The sequence below is a fragment of the Calidris pugnax genome, unplaced genomic scaffold, assembly GCF_001431845.1.
Source record: "Calidris pugnax isolate Ruff unplaced genomic scaffold, ASM143184v1 scaffold57, whole genome shotgun sequence".
NCBI classification, from domain to species: Eukaryota; Metazoa; Chordata; class Aves; order Charadriiformes; family Scolopacidae; genus Calidris; species Calidris pugnax.
In genome coordinates, this window is record NW_015090813.1 from 1,479,449 (window position 1) to 1,499,656 (window position 20,208).

Consider the following 20,208-nt stretch of genomic DNA (forward strand, 5'->3'; position numbering starts at 1 on the left):
AAAGCCGGATGGGAAAAAAAAAAAAAAAAAGAAAACACAAACCACATGCAGGTCACTTCCTCTTCTCAGGTGTTATAAAGTCTGTTTCATTTAAGACCATATCACAACCAAGATGTAGAGAAAACCAAGCCTACTATATACCAGCCAAATGTTTTTCATGGGGATGTAATTTCAACCACATCAGTGGCTCCAGAGGGGCATCCTTACAAAGGAATCTGTCAGTTCTGTATAAGAGACACAGCCACAAAGCAAACAGGTTTGAGCAGGCAGGTACAAGATGCAGAGGTTCAAAAATACAGGTCTAGAAGAAAGCCGCTCCAGTATTATTTTACCAAGCTGTGCAGAGTAACATCGACTGTATCTGCTTTTACTGAGGTCTTCTCAGGAGGCAGCAGTGTGTCAGCAGGCCAGGCACATGTGGCATCCAGCTTTCAGCAGCATTGCCAAAGGCAGAGAGGACAGTAAGAAATGCAGACTGTCCTGCATATGTGCAAAAGGCAATCAGGTATGTGGGACCACACTGAAGCCCAGGCAAAGGATTTTTGTTGTGAGGATCCAGCATTGTCCTCTCTGTATGAAGCCTTTATCAGAGACATGTACTTGTACTTCACCTGAGTTCAGAGAAGCCTTTGTTAAGCGCCCTGTGAAGGACAAAGACATATTGCTGTAAGAAAGAAAAGGTAAAATTGTCAATGCCAGAAGAATCCAAACTAAAGCTATAAGGAAAAAATAAATATAAGAAAGGTATTTCATAGATGTCTATAATCTGTCCAAAGTAGTACTTCTTTTGAATGTGAAGATAATCGCTCTTGCTTTCCTGTCCCTTCATACTAAAATTTGTGTAGTATATTTTATACTGTATGTTGTTTTTTTAGAGCAAATAAGATACTTGTTAACTCTAGGAATATGTAACTACAGGGAAAAGCCTGATAGGAACTAAGAATTCAGAAAGTAGGCAATAGGATCCCTGGAAAACAATCCTGTGAATACGTAACCATAAGAACATGAATTTCTCTTTGTTTTGCCGTTCACTTCTCTCAGAGTTCCACAGCGTGTAACTTAAAATGGTGTTGGTGGGATGCAGAGATAGAAAATCAATCTTCTATTAAGCAGCCATTTTATTATGGGTTCCCTCTGTAAAATGAGAATGATGATATTTGGACCCCATCTTTTCTCTCCCTTTTCTGTCCATTTTTTTTATTTGGCTCATATGCTCTTCAGAGCAAGAGTTATCTTTTATTATCCTTTACTTACAACACCTAGCCTAATTGGTGTCTGGTTTGGTCCAGTGATTTTATCACTACCACAGAACAGTAATGACATTACCCCCCCAGACAGGGAGATACAGATTGGTGATCTGTGACAGTGGGGGTAGAGGGCACTGCTGATGCCAATCTATTTAATTATTGCACTGGCCGTATACAAACACTTGTGTCCACAAGTGTCATCAATCATCACAAGTGATATCTTAATCCTATTGAAATAAGGCAACCTCACATATCTTATGAGTTTTAAAGGTTTAAAATGATTTACCTACTGTGTAGGTAGTGCTCAGCAAAGTTCCTTGTCCGCAGTCTTCATCTGTTTCATTTGTTATCATGGTAACATCACACAACCAGTATCAGTTAAATAAGATGTTTTGCATCCTTCCTATGTGATAAGGCTCTCTATAAAGACAAAGTGAAATCAAGATGTCATGTCTTGGGGCATTCTGAACTTCAGAGAGTGTCCAGAGTCAAGTTTTGAGTATGTTTCACGTCAACTATTGTTGATTCACAATGCCACCATCCCGCTGCATGCCTTCTTTGGTTGTCTCTAAGATGGCAATTGATTGTGAACAGTTTCCAGCACCAGGATTGAGACCAGTTTTGCCTTCACTGTTCAGTTCTGCTCTGCTCACATTCTGTCTGTTTATGAAGTATTGAGCCCAAAGCTCATGAATGTCTGCAACAGCCCGCCACTGATAGAAAGATCAGCCTCTATTCCATGTCCTGCCACCTAAATTGAGGCTGAGCTAAAGTGAGATCACACACCCAAAAGTGTACAGTTCCAGGCCACTTTGCTAGCAAAACCTTCTCACGATACCCTATATCAAAACCTTAACATACAAAGGAAAAAAGAATATAAGTGTTTCGTCTATAGGAGATGCATAAGACAATTTACAACCAAAGATTTTATATGAGAATTCATTTGTTTCAACAATGACAGATACAATAAATCTGGTAGACAAACTTACTGCATTTGGGAAAGAATCCAGAGTATAATTTAGACGTTAAGTTCTATATAAAATATATGGTGAAGTAGCAATAGTAAATTACATGCTTGATTATTCATTTTTATTTTGGTTAAATGTATTTGGGACAAGGTATTTATTGCTCTTTAAATTATATGATATAGGTACTATTACTAGATGAAAGAGTTTGAATTGATAAAAAATGCATTATTGTAACAGTTGCATAGAGGATTATTTGCATACAAAACCATAAACAATATTGCTTATGCTTCAGTTTTACTCTCAAATCATTTATATGGTGATTCAATTTCAACTTAGCTCACTGTTCCACTTCATTAATAGTAAGGAGAAAGATGACATCAGAAGAATAATAGATTTTGGCCTGACAAATTAGTATTTCCTACAGCCTGTTAACAAAGAGTGCATAGAAATCCACAGCTTCTTTTTTTTTTTTTCTGTTTAATCACACTTAAGATGCGTCATATGTTCTCTTGCCTCCGGTGTGATTTGACTCAAGTAGTGATGGATGATAATAAAGCAAATTTTGGGAAGTTGGGAGTCACCCCATATTACAAGATACCAAATGCACTTAGTAATCTGACACCTACAGAGACTTTCAGACATACAGAAATAAAACAACCTACAGTGTCTTCCAATTATCAAATGTGAGGGATCTGCAAGCAATTTTGTAAAAAAAAAAAGTATTTTCTGTGCTTATATGTGTAAAAATATGTTTGTGCACATACGGATTTTGAGAAAGTAAGCTACTAATAAATATTTTACATATTTTCATCTATAATAATCACAGAAAATTCATAAAAACTTGGGGTTTTTTAATAGAAAAAGAAGAACTCGACTAGTAGTTAGACTATGGGTTATTAAAACTTGATTTTTTAATTGACTATTGTGTTTTAAGGACAGGAGACCCAGAGCAGAGCTCAGCTGATAATCAAGAAGATGTGAAGACCACATTTTGAGATGCCAGCACAAGAGTTCCTGCCAGTGCTGTCCTGAAGTCCTGTGAGGAAGCAAGCACTAAAACCCTGGATTAAATAAGTCTGATTGGACAGCAGTGAGCCATTAGTAGGTGGCCTATAACAGATGCTCCGAAAGGATATCAGAAATACACTGCCATGTGTGGAGCCAGGCAGATTTCTCACAGTTTCAGGTATTCAGTAGATGTTCTCTTTCATTTGAAAACATCTCACAGAGATGACGGAGAAAATGTTATATCTTCATGAGCCTCGTCATGCCTTGCAGAGGGATGATCAGAGTCCCTTTCTTATATGCTCTTCCAGTTTAATAGCAGAAGCATGAAGACCTTTCTTTTCCTTTCCGTTCCTGTTTCTAGTGAGACTTGGAGCTCTCCCTTCTCCCTCAGACTGGAATAAAGATTATGGGGCAGATCTGAGGACATTGGGCTGTATTTTCAAAATACAGATCACCTACTATGCCCACAAAGTTCAGACATGGATAGAAATTATAGTGAATATTCTCTCTTGATATAGCCTACTGTGCTATACATAAAACAAGTCAAGTCTGATCTATAGAGAGATAAGAGATCAAGAGATCTGGATGTGCTGAATCCTCTCCACAATAATGCCCAAGATAGGGCAAAACTGCTGGATTATGCCCTCAATAAACCCACACATTTGGACCCGCAAGGGTCCTTTGGAAAAGAGTTGTGTTTGCCTCCACACTTTCTGCACCAAGGATGATCTTCATCAGCCAGAACCCAGGGCTGCTCCATCACTTTACATCAAAGCAAGGAAAGGATAAGATTTGCATGCTAAACATATGAATTTTACCAGTTGGTTCCTCAATGCAGATGCTATCAAACTTCACAGCTTACCTCTTCCAAATCACCCCCAGATGTGGGTGCATCCAGCAGGCCCAGCTGTGATGTGCCAGAACAAAAGCTTGTTAGATTTAACAGTCCCTTCGCTTTTACAGATAGTGGATGATAAATTGCATAAAAACGTCCAGCTGGTCTCTGCACTTGTGTGTTAATAGAGTTTCATTAGACGCTTTATGGTCTAAAAGATAATCCCAGTTTGGAATACGTTGGCTTGGGAAATATTTTATTGGCAGATGAATAATGTTTGCAGACTCCTGAAAGTCATAGATCTGGTATTGCATCCTGATTTCATTCCCTCTAGAGAGCCTGATGTCTCACTACTGCAGGAGGTATAAGTAACTCCAGAGAAAACAGTTACATCCAGTACTCGCACATGTACGCACAAGTTTAATTACTTTTCTGCGTCAGAGTCAAATAACACAGAGTTAAACTTCACTTTAATAGTAGGTGGCAACTGTTCTTGTTTCTGTGGTTGTCTTTACCTGTGGTTTACCAGAGAAATTTTTTCCTGTTTAGTAAAACTATGATTTGGGAGTGAAGTCCCCAAACGTGCATTGAAAAATATCTGAGAAACATAGAACAAAGAACAACGTTAGAATATAACTCAAATGCATTTTAAGATACCAGAAGCTTTGCCTCCAGCTCCTGTTGGTGGTGGTCTGACAGGCTTCAAACCACACACTTGATGGGAATTTTTGGTCCAGGGGACCACACTAAATCTATTCAGAAGCAAAACTTGCCAAAAAATTGTGCTGCACTGGTATAGGGGCCCAAACACTGACTGCTTTGATATACTGATCTGTTCCCTGTGTGCCCAATTACCTGCTCATAAATGAATGGAAGAGAAGAAATTCCTTCAGGAAACATTGAGAGCCAATTTCTCACTGTATAAACCAGAATCTAAAGCTGGGTGGATTGGTAGAAATGTGTACTGCCAACATATTTTGAAAGCAGGAGAGGACTTAATCAGGGTGCCAGAGCTGTGAATTGGTGACCACGTCACGTGCTATGGGAGAACTAATACATGTTGGCTTGCACGTCCCTGAAATGTCCACTAAATCTTGCAATCTCACTTCTAATTGTATTTGGAAGTATTTGAAACTTTCCAGCTTCCCATGTGGCATTTTGGATTACATAGCATGCTCCTTTAATCTTTGAAAGTGACTTTTGACTGCATATTAGAAAAATATAGTAGAGAATATCTATCAAACTGAAAGCAGTAGCAAAATTTTTCTGTAACTTTTCTTTTACCTACAGAAACTCAGGTTCATTCAGTTATATAACACATACTTTTTGTCCCAAAGCCCTTAAAAATTTTGTCCCAGTCACTGCATAAAAAGTATTGCTTAATAGATGCTTAATGTGATGCTTTCATTACTCTTAAGAGAAACAGAAGTTAAATAGTTGTACAAACAGGAGAAAACTGAATCCAGAAATTTTGACATATAAAACATGCTGTATATAAGTTACTACTTAACTTTAATTACATTTAGAAGTTAAATCCTTATAAATGGATTGCCTATAATGGCATTATAAGGCTGCAAGCCCATTTCATTTACATTCGTGGTATTTTGTATGTTTTCTTTGAAAATTACCTTCTGTGTTAAAACCCAGTACTGCTACCGAGGGTAGCAGTTTGCAAAATTTCAGTGTCCTAAATTCTCTGTTATAGCCCTGTAACTCTGTAGAGTGGATCCAAAATACTATTGAGTCAGAGCTCTCCATTCAAACCAACAGGGATTGAACAAACATATATCCAAGTAATAAGATTTTCTGGATTTAGAACTAAAAGTAAAATGTAATCTCAATAAATCATTTCGTTTCCTAATTACATTCTAGAATGGATTTTCATTAAACATGTAGTGTATTTGATCACTTGTGTTCATTTAACCAACATTTTTTCCTGAAAGTTTCCTACTGCCAGACTTTGCAACTCATTACAGAAATGTAATGACTCACAGCGTTTGTTTACTCCTCTTTTTTAGGGAGAAGAAAATACCTATGGGACTTATAATTATTGGGAAATATCAGCAATTTCCTTTCCCCTCACTTCTGAAGCAATATAATCAAATGTCTGCTTACTTTGCAATTACAGGAGAAATGTCTAGGTGTTTTGTATTATTTATTCAATTCCACAGTAATTTAGTCAATGTTTTATTTAAGAACAGAATAATTACATGCCTGTTCAATAATGAACTGCACCTACTAAATGTTTTTAATGTATCGTTTCATAATTCAGAAAACAAGAACAAGAAACTCTTTCAATTTTAACTGCTAGCTTTCTTTTAAAGTGCATTTACAAGGGGAAAATTCTACAAAAGCAGAGATCATGTTTCTCATTGCTGTAGCCAGCCATTTCAAATATGATTTGCCAATATATTAACAAATAATATTGTTAAAAGTATGTTCAAAAAAGCTTAGACCATTTTTCTGGGTTTTTTTAAACAGCATGTTTTATTGATTGTTGTTTTGCAAATTGCTTAACACTTATTATTAAGTCACTGGAACCGCACAAGGTGAATAATTAGTGTAGGTCTTTTACAACATGCTGCAGGTAGGTACATTTGCATAAAACAGAGGGGACAGAGTCAAACAAACTATTCACTCAGCTGTTCATTGTGGATCCTTTTATGACCATGAATCAACCATGTGTGTCCTACAGAAGCTCTGGGACATGAGCAGTATCTGAAGAAATCCTTTGGGTCTATATTTCTCACAGAGGTGTAAGAAGAGAAAGAATAGCAGTAAATGAACAGAGCTGAGAAGCTTTAAATAACTTCAGTGATTTACGGACCAAAATAAGCTACACATGCTGAGTCCAGGCCTGGAGTAGCTACATCTTTTCCAGAGAAGGAGAAAAACAAATTTCACAACTTCATATTTACCACTGATGTATCAAGAATTTTTTTTTAACAATATTCCATTTCAATGGATATCCAGTTGCTTTTTTTTCACATATAGCTACCACTAGCCCTTGAAGCTGGCTGAAAGGGTTTCAGAAGTCTACCAAGAGATAATTCACTCAGTGGGAGTTACGAGCCAGACAACTCAGCTCTAGTGTTTATTGAAGCTGCCTTTGAAAGTCTAAATCAGTTTCCTTGTTTCCTTTACCGATTAATACAAAACGTATCTGAATGCACTGGCTGTTAGCTACACCAAGTTCAGCTCTTCCTGGATATAATAAGAATGATCTGAGGCTGAACAATAGCCAACAATATCAAGAAAAGCTTCAGGAATGACCAAATTCAACATGCCAAAATTTGCTGTAAAGCTAATTCTTCACATCACAGGTAGATGCCATCACATAACACAGCTTAAGAGACCAGCTTGTGTAGAATACTGTCACTAGCTTTTCACACAGGTTTTTAACCTCTGATATTAAAACTGTCTTCTGAAAACAACCAGTTTCTGCCATAATGCATGTGTAGTCATGATGGAAAATGACACTGTAACTGTATGTTTGTCATCACTTTATTGCAAAGAGGTGTTATTAATGTTGCTATTTTCAAGTGATTTCTTGTCTGAAAATTAATAAAGGGTTGTTTCCAACAGTAGAAGGTTTAAGACAAAACACTGACTGGAAATACCCACCAAGGCTATGCTGTCTCTTATCGTATCCTCACAATAAACTGACAGACTTTAAGCTATTGCCAGAATTCCAGTGGGTATTTTGTATCCTCTGGAAACCACTTTATAATTTCACATAAATTTGCAGCCCTAGAAAGATTAAGTGATACTTATACTGTGATCTGTACCACCTTTCCACGCTGTCTTTTTCTCCTGTTTTTCTCACTAAGCAATTGAAAGAACGAGAGCTCATATGAGCGAGGTTCCCTGCAGGCAATTTAAAATGTTGAACCAAAAATGCAACAATATTCTTAATTCCATACCACATGCCTAGGTCTCCTGTAGCCACCACTTGGACCACCAGAGACTATGACCAACACCTGAGCAATGTCTAGACCATGTACTTGCACAGAACATAAGTAGTTTGCTGACTTCCCTTCAGCAGTACGGTCCAAATGTATGTTATTCACTTACAACTGAATACTTTATTCTGAAAATTGCCCTATTTGCCTTGTTTGCAACTGTTGGTCACATGCATATGAAAAGACTGGTTGTATTTCATTCCTCCTTGAACAACAGATCTAAATGTCAAACTATCCTCCTCAAACGTTAGTAGAACTAAATGTCAAACTATCAAGGCTCCCCATAATAAGCCTGTTAAATGCTAGACAAATTGCTTTTTAAAATTACTAAAACCATGAACAGCATTTCAGTACAAACCAAATCCAGCTTTCCTGCCAGGCACCAAAAAAAACCCCAAACAACAAAAAACACCTAAAGCCTCCCACTTTAGTTGATTGTTTTTTAATTTCTAAAAGTAATTGCCCTGGCCAGATAATTGCCTGAGAAATAGCACTGAACTGTCATTAACACACATGAACAGTATCTCAGACTTTCAATCTCCCTTAGCCAGTCATTCACTCCCACACAATAGTCTCTGTATTGAGCCACCTATTCATATAAAAACTACGTTAAAAATGGCAGTGAGTCACAGTGTACAATCAAATCATTGACTTTCTAAATCAAGTTTATATATATTAAGGCAAAGTTATATTTGTAATACATTTATATAAAACATACATATATATTTTATATATATCATGTATAAATTTATATATTTGTAGATACTTATGTTACATTTATATGTTTAGGCAAAGTTCTTATTCAGTCAGTGATTACATTTTCATTGTATCCTGTCAGTGGACATCTGGAAGAAAGACCATGCTGTGTGGCTTTTTCTTTATTCCTGATTTCTGCTACTGGAACCACCAAGTTTTCAGTGCTAAACATGTCCCATAACCGGGGAGGAGAGAGTATTTATTGCTCTGTAATAGAGAGTAATAGAGTAATAGAGAGTAATAGAGTAGACCAAGTACTGCACAAGCCCAGAACAGGCAGTCTCTGTCAAAGAGACTACAGTCTAAATAGACCTCTGAATTGTTTAATATTATGTTATTATTCTTGGCAATCCACAATACTGAAAGAAACTAGCTGCTGGTTCTCTACTGGAAGAGATTAGCTTATGTTGATTCAGATCTTTCCCAAGCAGATGTTAATTCTTTTTTTTTTCAATTAACATTTTCCTGACTTCTTTTAATCTAGTAGACAATATCTGTAAAGCATTTACTCTATCCTCAAGCTGCCGGATTCAGGACCTCTATTTATACCTCTTCTCTGAAATCCTTTTGGATTTAGTTACAATTATGTTATTACTTCAAATCCAGCAATGGCTTTAGCTTTAAAAAAGATTACAGAAAGATAAACTTCAAGCTGAGTGAAATCATACTGCCAGGGGTCATGACTGTAACTAAATCTTTAATCTCAACTAATAGACTACTTTGTGGTCATAATTAACAGCATAATGCCTGATGAAAAGGAACAGTAAAAAAAAAAAAAAAGAAGTGAGACCTATCTGTAGAATGAAATGGATATCCTAAAGGCAATTTAATCATATACTACATTTTATGTAGAGAAGCAATGAAGCATGCTTTGTTTAAATATATATTTTGTAAGAAAAAGCTCCATGGAGCATTGAAGTTTCAGAGATGTTACAGTTTATGGGGAACAGATGATTGAAGAGCCCTGTCTTTGATTTCTTGACACATGAAACATGCTAATGATGTTATTCTGTGGCAATAAAACTCAAACAATGAGTTGTTGAAGTTCCATCTCCAGATGCTTCATTCATGATAGATGCTAATGATGTTATTCTGGGGCAATAAGACTCAAACAATGAGTTGTTGAAGTTCCATCCCCAGATGCTTCATTCATGATAGAACAGATTAAGCACTGAGGGCAGAGATAACAATCAAGAGTTCTGCCATTGGAAGAAAGGCACAATTGCCCACAGATCTCTGCTCATACTTATGGGGTAACAATCAGGAGTTCTGTCATTGGAAGAAATTATATGACAAATAAAGGCACAGTTGCCCACAGATCTCTGCTCATACTTATGGGGAAATCACAGTGTATGTTTTTCAGACGTTTTCCATTAATACTAGCACAGGGGAGCACAGGTCTGTTCACCATGCTTGTCTCATTTTCTTTGCAGCACAAAACTCCTGTGATACATGCATCATAACATTTGATGTTATAACATAACATCTTACATAATATATAAGGCTCTGGGGAGACCCTATAATGGCCTTCCAGTACCTGATGGGGCCCTACAGGAGAGGTGGGGAGGGACTCTTGATCAGGGAATGTAGTGATAGGACGAGGGCTAACAGTTTTAAATTGAAAGAGCGGAGATTTAGATTAGATATTAGGAAGAAATTCTTTCCTGTGAGGGTGGTGAGACACTGAAACAGGTTGCCCCCACAGAGAAGCTGTGGCTGCCCCATCCCTGGAGGGGTTCAAGGCCAGGCTGGATGGGGCTTGGAGCAACCTGGTCTGGTGGGAGGTGTCCCTGCCCAGGGCAGTGGGGTTAGAACTCAATGATCTTCAAGGTCCCTTCCAAGCTGAACCATTCTATGATTTTCCCATCTGAGCAATGTCTGCCTAATTGCTCGGGATACTTTGTGCAAAACTGCCTTGTCAGACGACACAGCAACCTCCACACCATTTTCTCTAAACAAGAAGTTATGTATCAGAGCACAATTGCTAGATGTAACTACAGCAATGAAATGAGGTGACCAGCTGAATTTATGAGAGAAACAACGAGTGTAGAGGAAATAATAATCTTATGGGCTGTGACAGAACTTCATGTATTATTACTGTGACTCTTTTAGCCTAAAGTTAATACTTATATTGTAAGAGATATTAATAACCTAGAATTCTATCAAGAGAAAAACTAACCGTGGGGACTTCAGGTATGTCACTCTCCTCTCAGCTGGGAATAGAAGTAGTCGGTAAATTAGTCTTCTCTTTACTAAACTAAGTTCTTGTGGCAGGATTGTAGTTTCTTTTTCTGTTCAGGACTTCATACAACCTCTGCTGTTTTATACTGTTTGTATACATACAACCTACAACTGTGCCTAGCGTTTTATTTCAAGCCTTACTTAGAAAATATTTCAAATGTAGCTAACTTTACTGGATTATAAGAATAATGGAGTCTTTTGTTTTGGCCTCTATAGGAAATGCTTTAATTGAAAAACAGTTCTGCTATCAATGTTGTCTGAAATAACTTGTGTGAAGATTTCAAAAATAAGCAGCTTAACAGCTTAAAAGACAGTCTTTTAATCAATCTGTAAAGAATTGGAAATATGTTTTATCACTACCGCTGATAAAGAAAGATTTAATTAAACCTCTGAAACTCTTGTGAAGGAAGATTTTCCCTTATTTCCTGTGAAATGTGCTTCAGAAGAATTGGGGTAAGTAAGATTGCCCATGATTACTATAGTACTCTCAGGACCACAATATACTATCAGGTATTTTATCTCCTGACTAAGAAGTGTAACTACAAAGTACTCTCAAGTGGCCAGAAAAATTCATCAACAGTCAACAATATATAAGAAAAAAGTAGTGGAGAGTTCCAAACACTTCACCTACTTTTGGTATTACTGGGCTCGAGCTATAGAAGCATGTGACTAAATCAAAATATTTAATATTTGTATATCAAAGCATTGACTCATGTGGGCATGTCACTGTGCTAGGCAGCCAGAGTGCTTCTGAGCACATTACTATATGCCCGTTTGTATTCAATAAGTAAAATCCTTTCAAAAATTTAAGATTTCTAGCTGAGTCTGAGAAGTTACATTCCCACTGAATTTCAATAGAATATGGGTTCCAAATTCTTGAACTCCTTTTCCTTCTTTCCTTGTTTAAAGTGATGATAATTTTTAGTACTTGCACTCTCCTTTCATTTGTTTCTGGTCTGGTATTAAGGAGTAGGGTTTTTTCAGTGTATTCATAAAGGTAGGCGAATGGTTGTGAGATTTCCCAGGTTTCAGTTAATAGTCAGTATTCTACTGCTACACGCAACATGGAAACAAGGCAGCTCTATTTTCAGGTGGTAACACTTTCAGTGTTACAGCTGAAACACCGGCAGTTCATAGGTGAAAAATATCCTTGGTAGTGGATTTAACATTAGCTTGGGGTATCTTGGATCAATAGTATTGATTTATCCTTTACACAGGATAAAACACTAGATGGATATTATTACTGATTGCATAGTGCTATGAAATTTACTTCAGGAGAAACAAATAACCATCAATCTCAGTTAGAGCTAAAGTGCATGCATTTCAACATACTTGAACATCCATAGCAATTTCTCTGTGTTCTGGACCACTGATAATTCAAAGTCCATTTGTTATGTTCTATGAACAAAATTGAGAAATAGATTCAACCCCCACTAAAAAAGTCATCCAAGGGACATAGTAAGATATTTTTATTAATACTCATCAAACTCTACGGTCCCCTAATCTGAAGTCTGGCTTCAGAAGTGTATTGAGAAGCAGAATACAATACGCAATGTCCATGCACAAAATCAGCACTGGGAATACCTTGGCTCACTTTCACATATTCAGGCTCTTACAAATCAGAAAAAAAGATTTGCTTTACACGGGAGTTCTTCAGAACTCCTGTATTGATATGTACATTAACATCAAAACCTTTGACAAATATTTGTCTCCAGCTTTTTCATCTCAGCATCTCTGTTCCTTTTGAAATGACATAGAAATTCTCCAAGTGTACAGAAACAGAAAGGTATTACCAGTGTAATATAAGCAGTGCAATATAAACAGCCATTTAAGCTACTTTTAGATAATATATTTTTCCTTTCCAGACACAAAAAATTCTGCATAAAACATTAAGTACTTCTAAATTATTACTGTTCTCCTCTGCATAGTTCTAAATATGATGAAGAACAGGCTTTCAAGGAGACTGACTGAAATACCTCAGTTTAATCACAGCTCAAAAAAGCTATTTGTGCTAAGTTCCTTTTTCCCATTTTTTGTTCTTTACACTCACTAGTTGTATTTTATTTCAGATTAGATTTTAATGTGCAGTGCAGCTTACGAAGCTCAGGAAACAGAAAGCATTTTATTTCAGATTAGATTTTAATGCTCTTGGCAGTGCAGCTTACGAAGCTCAGGAAACAGAAAGTGCTGGAAATAAAGCAGCTATGGTTGTGTAACAAGTTTCCTGAAGAGGTCAAAACATGGAAGGGTGTGCTGTTGTGGTGGGTTCACCCTGACTGGATGCCAGGTGCCCACCAAGCTGCTCTATCACTTCCCCTCTTCAACTGGACAGGGGAGAGAAAACATATTGAAAGGCTGGTGGGTTGAGATAAGGAGAGAGAGAGATCACTCAGCAATTACCATCATGGGAAAACAAACCTGAGCAGGGAAATGACCAAATCTTAAAAACACCTTTTTCTCACTCCTCCCTTCTTCCCAGGCTCAACTTCACTCCTGATTTTTATTACCTCCTCCTCCGAAGTGGTGCAGGAAGGGTAAGGAGTTGTGGTCTGTTCATCAGACGTTGTCTCTGTTGCTCCTTCCTCCTCAGGGGTAGGACTCCTCATGCTCTTCCCCTGCTCCAGCGTAGGGTCCCTCCCATGGGAAATGATGAACTTCTCCACCACAAGTCCTTCCCACAGGCTGCAGTTCACAAAGAAGACCGTGGGGTCACAAGTCCTTCCAACAAATCTGCTCCAGTGTGGCTTCTCTCTCCACAGGTCCTGCCAGGAGCCTGTTCCAGCCCGGGCTTCCCACGGGGTCACAGCCCCACTGTTTCATTACTTTTAAAACTTTTGGTCATCTTCTCCAGCAGTAATACATCTCAAATGAATAAGCAAAACATAATATCATTTTGCAGTAGCAGTGGCCTCAGTGCTGCGCAAACCATCACAATTAAATCCTCTGTGGTCAAACTCCTTTGACCTAACTGATCCAACCTGAGAGGCATTAAGCTCCATGCTCTCCTCTTTGCCAAGGACACTTTCCCCCTTTGTTACAGACATTTGTATTTAAAATAATGCAAAAAAAAGAGATAAAATCATGTCCTTTACTCTGAGTCAAGAGTAACCCATGGTGCAGTAACAGCATCTTTCTAGCTACAGAGATACAGCTGCACAAACAAACACTGTTCTTGCACAGCGTGCTCAGGATCCATTCTGGACCCAAGAGCAGACATGGGATGACATGCCAGAGTACTTGCCACAAGAAGATTTGCACAAAAGAGACAGCAGTCTGGCACTGGCACTGGTCTCCAGGATGTTTTCAGATCCAGCTTATTAATAAGATCCAGAAAGGATCCATGAGCGCATTTTTTACCCTCCCACCTAAAAAGGAATGCTCCCAGGGAAAAAGAAACTCCCAGGGAATGCTTTGTCTGGACACAGTCTGTGAAGGAAAGACATGCAGCAGGGATAACACACCTGATTCTTCCTTGTCTTGCAAACTGAGCCAAATGAGAATCAGGCTTGTTGTGTTTTGAGGAAGGAACTCTAAAAATGTATATTCCTAATGTTTAGGGATGAAAGTGTTCACTCCACATCCAGGGAGAATTGAAATTATAGTTATTATCAGTGGTATTTTTATTACAGATTTGGAAAATAAAGTAGCAATTAAAGTAAGACAAATATAACAATAGACAAACCTTTCAAAGTACAAGTTTCCTTTTGTGTAAAGCACCAAAAAAAAAGTACCATTTCAGACTAATACCATAAATACATAGGCAAGGACTTAATTTTTAGACATCTATAGTACACTGCAGATTCACTGCTTGCAAGGAGAAAAAAGCCATAGTACCTGAATAAGGAATCAATAGCCAAAACTTTTCATTATATAAATAATTATGGAAGTCTTTAATTGCCTATGTGGATGGTGAAGAAATAATGTAAGCTAAGGAAGCCCAGAAAGGTTACCAACAGGCTAAGGAGACAGTTTTTTGATGCTTACATTTAGTAAAGTCTGGAATATTGGGCAAGTTTCTGGCCAGAACTAGCAGCTCATTCAGCAGTTCTGATCCAGGCTGACCCATGAATTGCTTCCATCTGGGCTAGTGCTTTTTTCCAGGAAAGGAAAGAGATTGCAGGCTCCCAAGCAGCCAGTGCTCCCCAGACAGCTACGTGCCAAACTGTGACAGTGACACGATGTGCTGCTGCCATCCTAAGGGGGCTTGCTTTTTGGGGTGATGACTGCTGCTATGGGACTGTCTACTGAGAAAACCCAGATCCAGACTTTGCAGCAACTGAAGCTGGAACAGCCAGTATTTGTTAGCTCCATTCAAGCATTGTGCAGTCAGTCTGCAAGCCCATTGGTCTGGCCATTAAGGTTGTAAAGTATAAAGAAATAAAATTAGCTCATAAAGGATTAGAGACAAAGCATATAATGAACACGAGTCAGCACAGTCTTATGGAACCAAGATTTTGTCAAACAAATCTTTAGAGGGGATTTCGCTTACAGTGGATAAAGGCATAATAGAGGCACAATATAGGCTGAAGCAAGGCATTGATCTGAGTGCTGTGCAAATGAGGAGTAGACACAGCAATCTGAAGCACAAATTTAATGGATTAAAATTTATACATTTAACGGATGACAAAATACCATTCTCAAGGGGGAATCACCATAAAATAGATGTATTTCTAGCACTTACGGGGTTTGATAATAGACTGAAAGCTCCCAGTACCTCGGTGATGAGAAGCACATAAAGGCAATTCAACAATATTTGCAGATGACACAAAGCTGACAAAGTGGTAAATACTGATAAGGAGAGAGCAATCAGAGATTGCTGTGAATTGCTTGACAAATGAAACTTACTTAAGCACAACATTTCAGTATAGCAAATGCAAAGTAATTGGAAAAGGAAATATAACAGGAACAGTAAAGAACTGTGTCCTAGAAACCAGCAAACTGCTAGTACATCTCATTACTTTGGCAAAATCAGAACTTTATTGAGATGACAATAGAGTAATACATCTACTTGTGGTTTCTGTAAGTTTAGAAGAGTGGTAGAAATGAGATGATGCTAAGAACAGCACAGAAAAATTAATGAAGGTTTGGAGAAAGTACTCGCGTCTTTAAAATTAAAAAGGAAGATGATATTTGGTTATGAGGTATATATTTCTTTACAGGGAGAAACTACCAGTCACTGAACATCTCTTTAGTGAAGAAAGGTATAATAAAACCAATGACTGAAAAAACAAATTCAAATTAAAAAATCAAACATCATTTCCTGTGACAGTGATTAAACCATGAAAATCAATTATCAAGGCTAATACTGCAGCTTCTGTCTCTTGTTATCCTTCGACAAGACTGCCTGTCCTTTAAGAAGAAAAATTCTAGCTAAATGTATGGGATGAACTTAGCATGGCAGTAACTTTTTAAACGAGTCAGCCTTGGTCAAAAGAACAGCAGTTCAGATAATGTTGTCCCTTCTGCATTAAATTATGAGCATCTTAAGGTCTTAATTAAGGTCATTCGGCACTAAATTGTTTCTTTTTGCCTTTCAGTGTGGAATTTTATCCTTCCTTTGTGGTAGATCTCATCTTAGCTCCTGTCCAGTGCGCAAGGCATACAGTGCAGCCTTTTCTTCAATATTGTTTAGTGAAGTTTTTAATACCTGGTCTGGTGCTGACGCATCCTTCTACTACTCTTTTTAGTTTACCATTGAAAGGAGACCAGGTCCTTGAAAATGCCTGCACTGAAACACTTGACCCTCCCAGGACAATCTGGTTATGTCTCATTAGTGTGTTAAAAGCCAGTGAGCAGCTTGATACAACCTGCAAATGCCTTCAAACCATAGTTACAAGCTCCAGCACTGGTTGCTCATTTTAATCAGTTCTAGTGTTTTTAATACTGTCCTGGCTTGAGCAACACAGGACTAATTTCTCTCCCAGTGCTTGGGAAAGCTGCACGTTTAGAATAGTCTGAATTTGTGAAAATATTTACTTTATAGCCAGCTATGGTATGTGGGTTTTTCAAGGTCTCAGTGTTTTCAAGCTCACCAGATGCAGGGATGAGGAGGAGCAAGACCCAGGCACTCGACCCAAGCTGCCAACAGGGTTATTTCATACCACAAACATCGCATTCCATATAAATTAGACAGGTTGCTCCATATAAATTAGACAGGTTGCTGTGCAGTGCTCTCTCTCTCCCTTGATGGTGACAATTCAGAGAACTTCTTGTCCCGGTGCCCAATCCCTGAGCCTTTCCCTTCCTCCACAGCACTTACAGTGTTGCATTTTTTGTTTTGTTGTTAGGGGTTTTTTTGTTTGTATTTTTAAGGTTGGACTCGATGATCTCAGAGGTCCCTTCCAACCATGTTGATTCTGTGAATTCCTGTCCCTGCTGGGAGTGCACAGCTTCCTGCTGATAGAATGGGCTGAGTATAATCCTTGTTTATTTTATATTGGCATCGGGATCAATACTGGTTCTTTAGTATTATTAATGCTAATTACTTAGTCTTATCTTATTAAATCTATTTATATTTTAACCCTCATGTTTCCTTGTTTTTTCCCTGATTCCCCATCCCAGGTGGGAAGGGGTCATCAGGTGATAGAAAAATTGTTTAAATGACAATAAATCGCTGTGTGTTTCTCAAAACATAACAATACTACCTGTTGTCCTGCTGCTCTTTATTCTGCATGCTGCTTCTGCATCTGGGAGAGCTCTCCTTCAAAACTGTGCAAGCAAGTCATGAAGTGGAACTTCTCCCTCCTAAAGCCAGAGAGTGAGGGAGGTGCTAAGGACCATTCACAGACCGAATTTTGCCACCACTCTGCAGTGTTGTTTTTTTTGCCTCAAATAGACTTTCTTGCCTTTCCAGAGTATAAACCCTTTAACAAAGAAATCTTGTTGTTCTGTTGTATGCATATTGGAAAAGGCATATTTTTTATTTTAATTGCTAAATATCTTTATTTATGATTGTTTCTTGACTACCCTGAGAACCAAGAAAGAGGGGGAAATGTGAAATAGAAAATATGGAAATAGGAGGCAAGGGGCGGAGGGGGTGGAGTCTGGAGACTCAAAGGACAAAAAATTAGTATCACAAAAAATGGGTTTTTAAATTTTTATTAACCTTCCCAAAAGGCAACAGATATTTGTTTAACCCTACTTTTCATCGTACGAGTCCTCTTTTTTTCTACTAAATTGATATACCTCAGTGCTTTTACCTCAGAGTTTTTTTGCTCTTCATACATATATGAAGCACTTTATTCCAAAACTGATTTTTTTATGAATGTATAACATATTATTTCAAGGGGGTTTTTTTTCCAATATCTTCTCTTTGATATTTAAATGATTTCAATGAATTGCATTTTGAATGGAAAGATAGAGTGTACTAGCTGATCCGTGTTGGAAACTGACTTTACAACTGAATTTACATTTTGGCATTCTGATGTACTGGGGATACTATGGGAACCTGGAAAATATTGGTATCCTTCAAATGAATTCCATACAGAAAGGTATACAGCCTGTGGTGCTTTTTTTCATGTTTCAAGGGAATAACACTACAGCTTTATGCTTTTTTTACTAATACTGAGAGATGTTTGCGTTTGATTGCTAATGTTGCCTTTCTCCTTCTATTCAGCACATCCAGATTTAGCTGTAGTTCAGACTGGAAGCTCTAGTAGAGTGGTGACTGTTTCTACACCTCTGCTTCTTTCTTCCTTGGTGTGCTGTGAAAGTGCATTGATACACTGTAAGATGTGAATGATTTGGCACGGCACTACACACAATAAGGATATCCTGGCTCACTGGAATGTTTCATTATCTACTTTGGTTGAGTTCAGTAGCTTAGTGACTAAATGATCTGTGACAGCGATCCAAACTGGCATTGTTTTCCACAAATGGCTTTATTACTTCACCACTCTCAGTTTATAATGATATATATAGCTAAATTGATGGAGTAAGAAATATAATGCTATTATTACTTTTTAAAATTAACCTTTAAAGTTGAATTGGTATAAAAAAAGTATAAAGCGTAAGTAGTTTTAGGTCTATTATATCTAGTTAATTAATTGGCTATTCAATACAACAGCAATGCTTTTATTCAAAAAAACCTAAGGAAATTATTCTAACACCATACATAGAAGCACAGTCAGCTGAAAGCTAATGGGAAGTGTCCTCATCAATGCCTAGTGGCATATTCTTTATGTTATCATGCTGTGTCCTAGGTTTATTGGAGCAATACTTTATGCAGCCATTGCAATCTGCAAAAACTTCTTCGAAGATTAATTTAGTGCAACGAAAGGTCATCTTCATTTCCATTTTCTGCCCATGCTTTTAGATAAATGTGCATATATCCCTCTGAGGCTCAGAGAATTGCAAGTTAACATGGAAAACTGCTGCAAGATTGGCATTATTGTGCTTTTTAAAGTCTTAAAGTCCCCTCTTTGACATCAGGACACATTCTGGCTGTGCTTGTGGCAGTCAAAACCTAAACAGATGTTGCTTTCTGTACTGGGGCCAAGGTTTATATTCCCAGCATACGAGGCAGATGCTTGTCAGAGGTAGTTAACAATTTTCAAGCAGAACTGGAACTTCTCAATTAGATATTGGCCAAACAGAAAACCTGTTAGGAATGCGGTGTTGGACAGTGTATATATTTGTAGTTATTTGAAGTGAATTTGCTTAAAATCTATTAAAAAAAACCCCACAGCTAGTTATCTGCAGAACAATCTAATTATTGGTTTAAAACTACAAAAGTTACCTGTTCACCCCACAGCTAGCTATCTGCAGAACGATGTAATTATTGGTTTAAAACTACAAAAGTTACCTGTTCCATTAAATTGTCTGGGTCACTCAGGTAATCATGTGCATCACTTGCAATAAAATGAAAATAAATGCACTACCAGGAATCATATCTGTGTTAATTAAAAGATTAGAGAAAAAATGTGTAATCATGATGACACATTTAATGAAATCATTCTAACTGCCCAAAATTTAGCCAAGTACACTTTGTGGAAGACAATCCAAAATGAAAATTAAAAGCTTTATAGCATTCATGGGTTTTGAAATGCAGTGATTCTTTCAGATATTCATACAACTGACTTACAGAAACAACAAAAACCTGGGCGCTACTTAGAAACACACATAAGCGACTAGTTTGACTTATTCCATACACCCAATAAATTGGGATGCTGGTGTGCAAGTATCCACTTTGG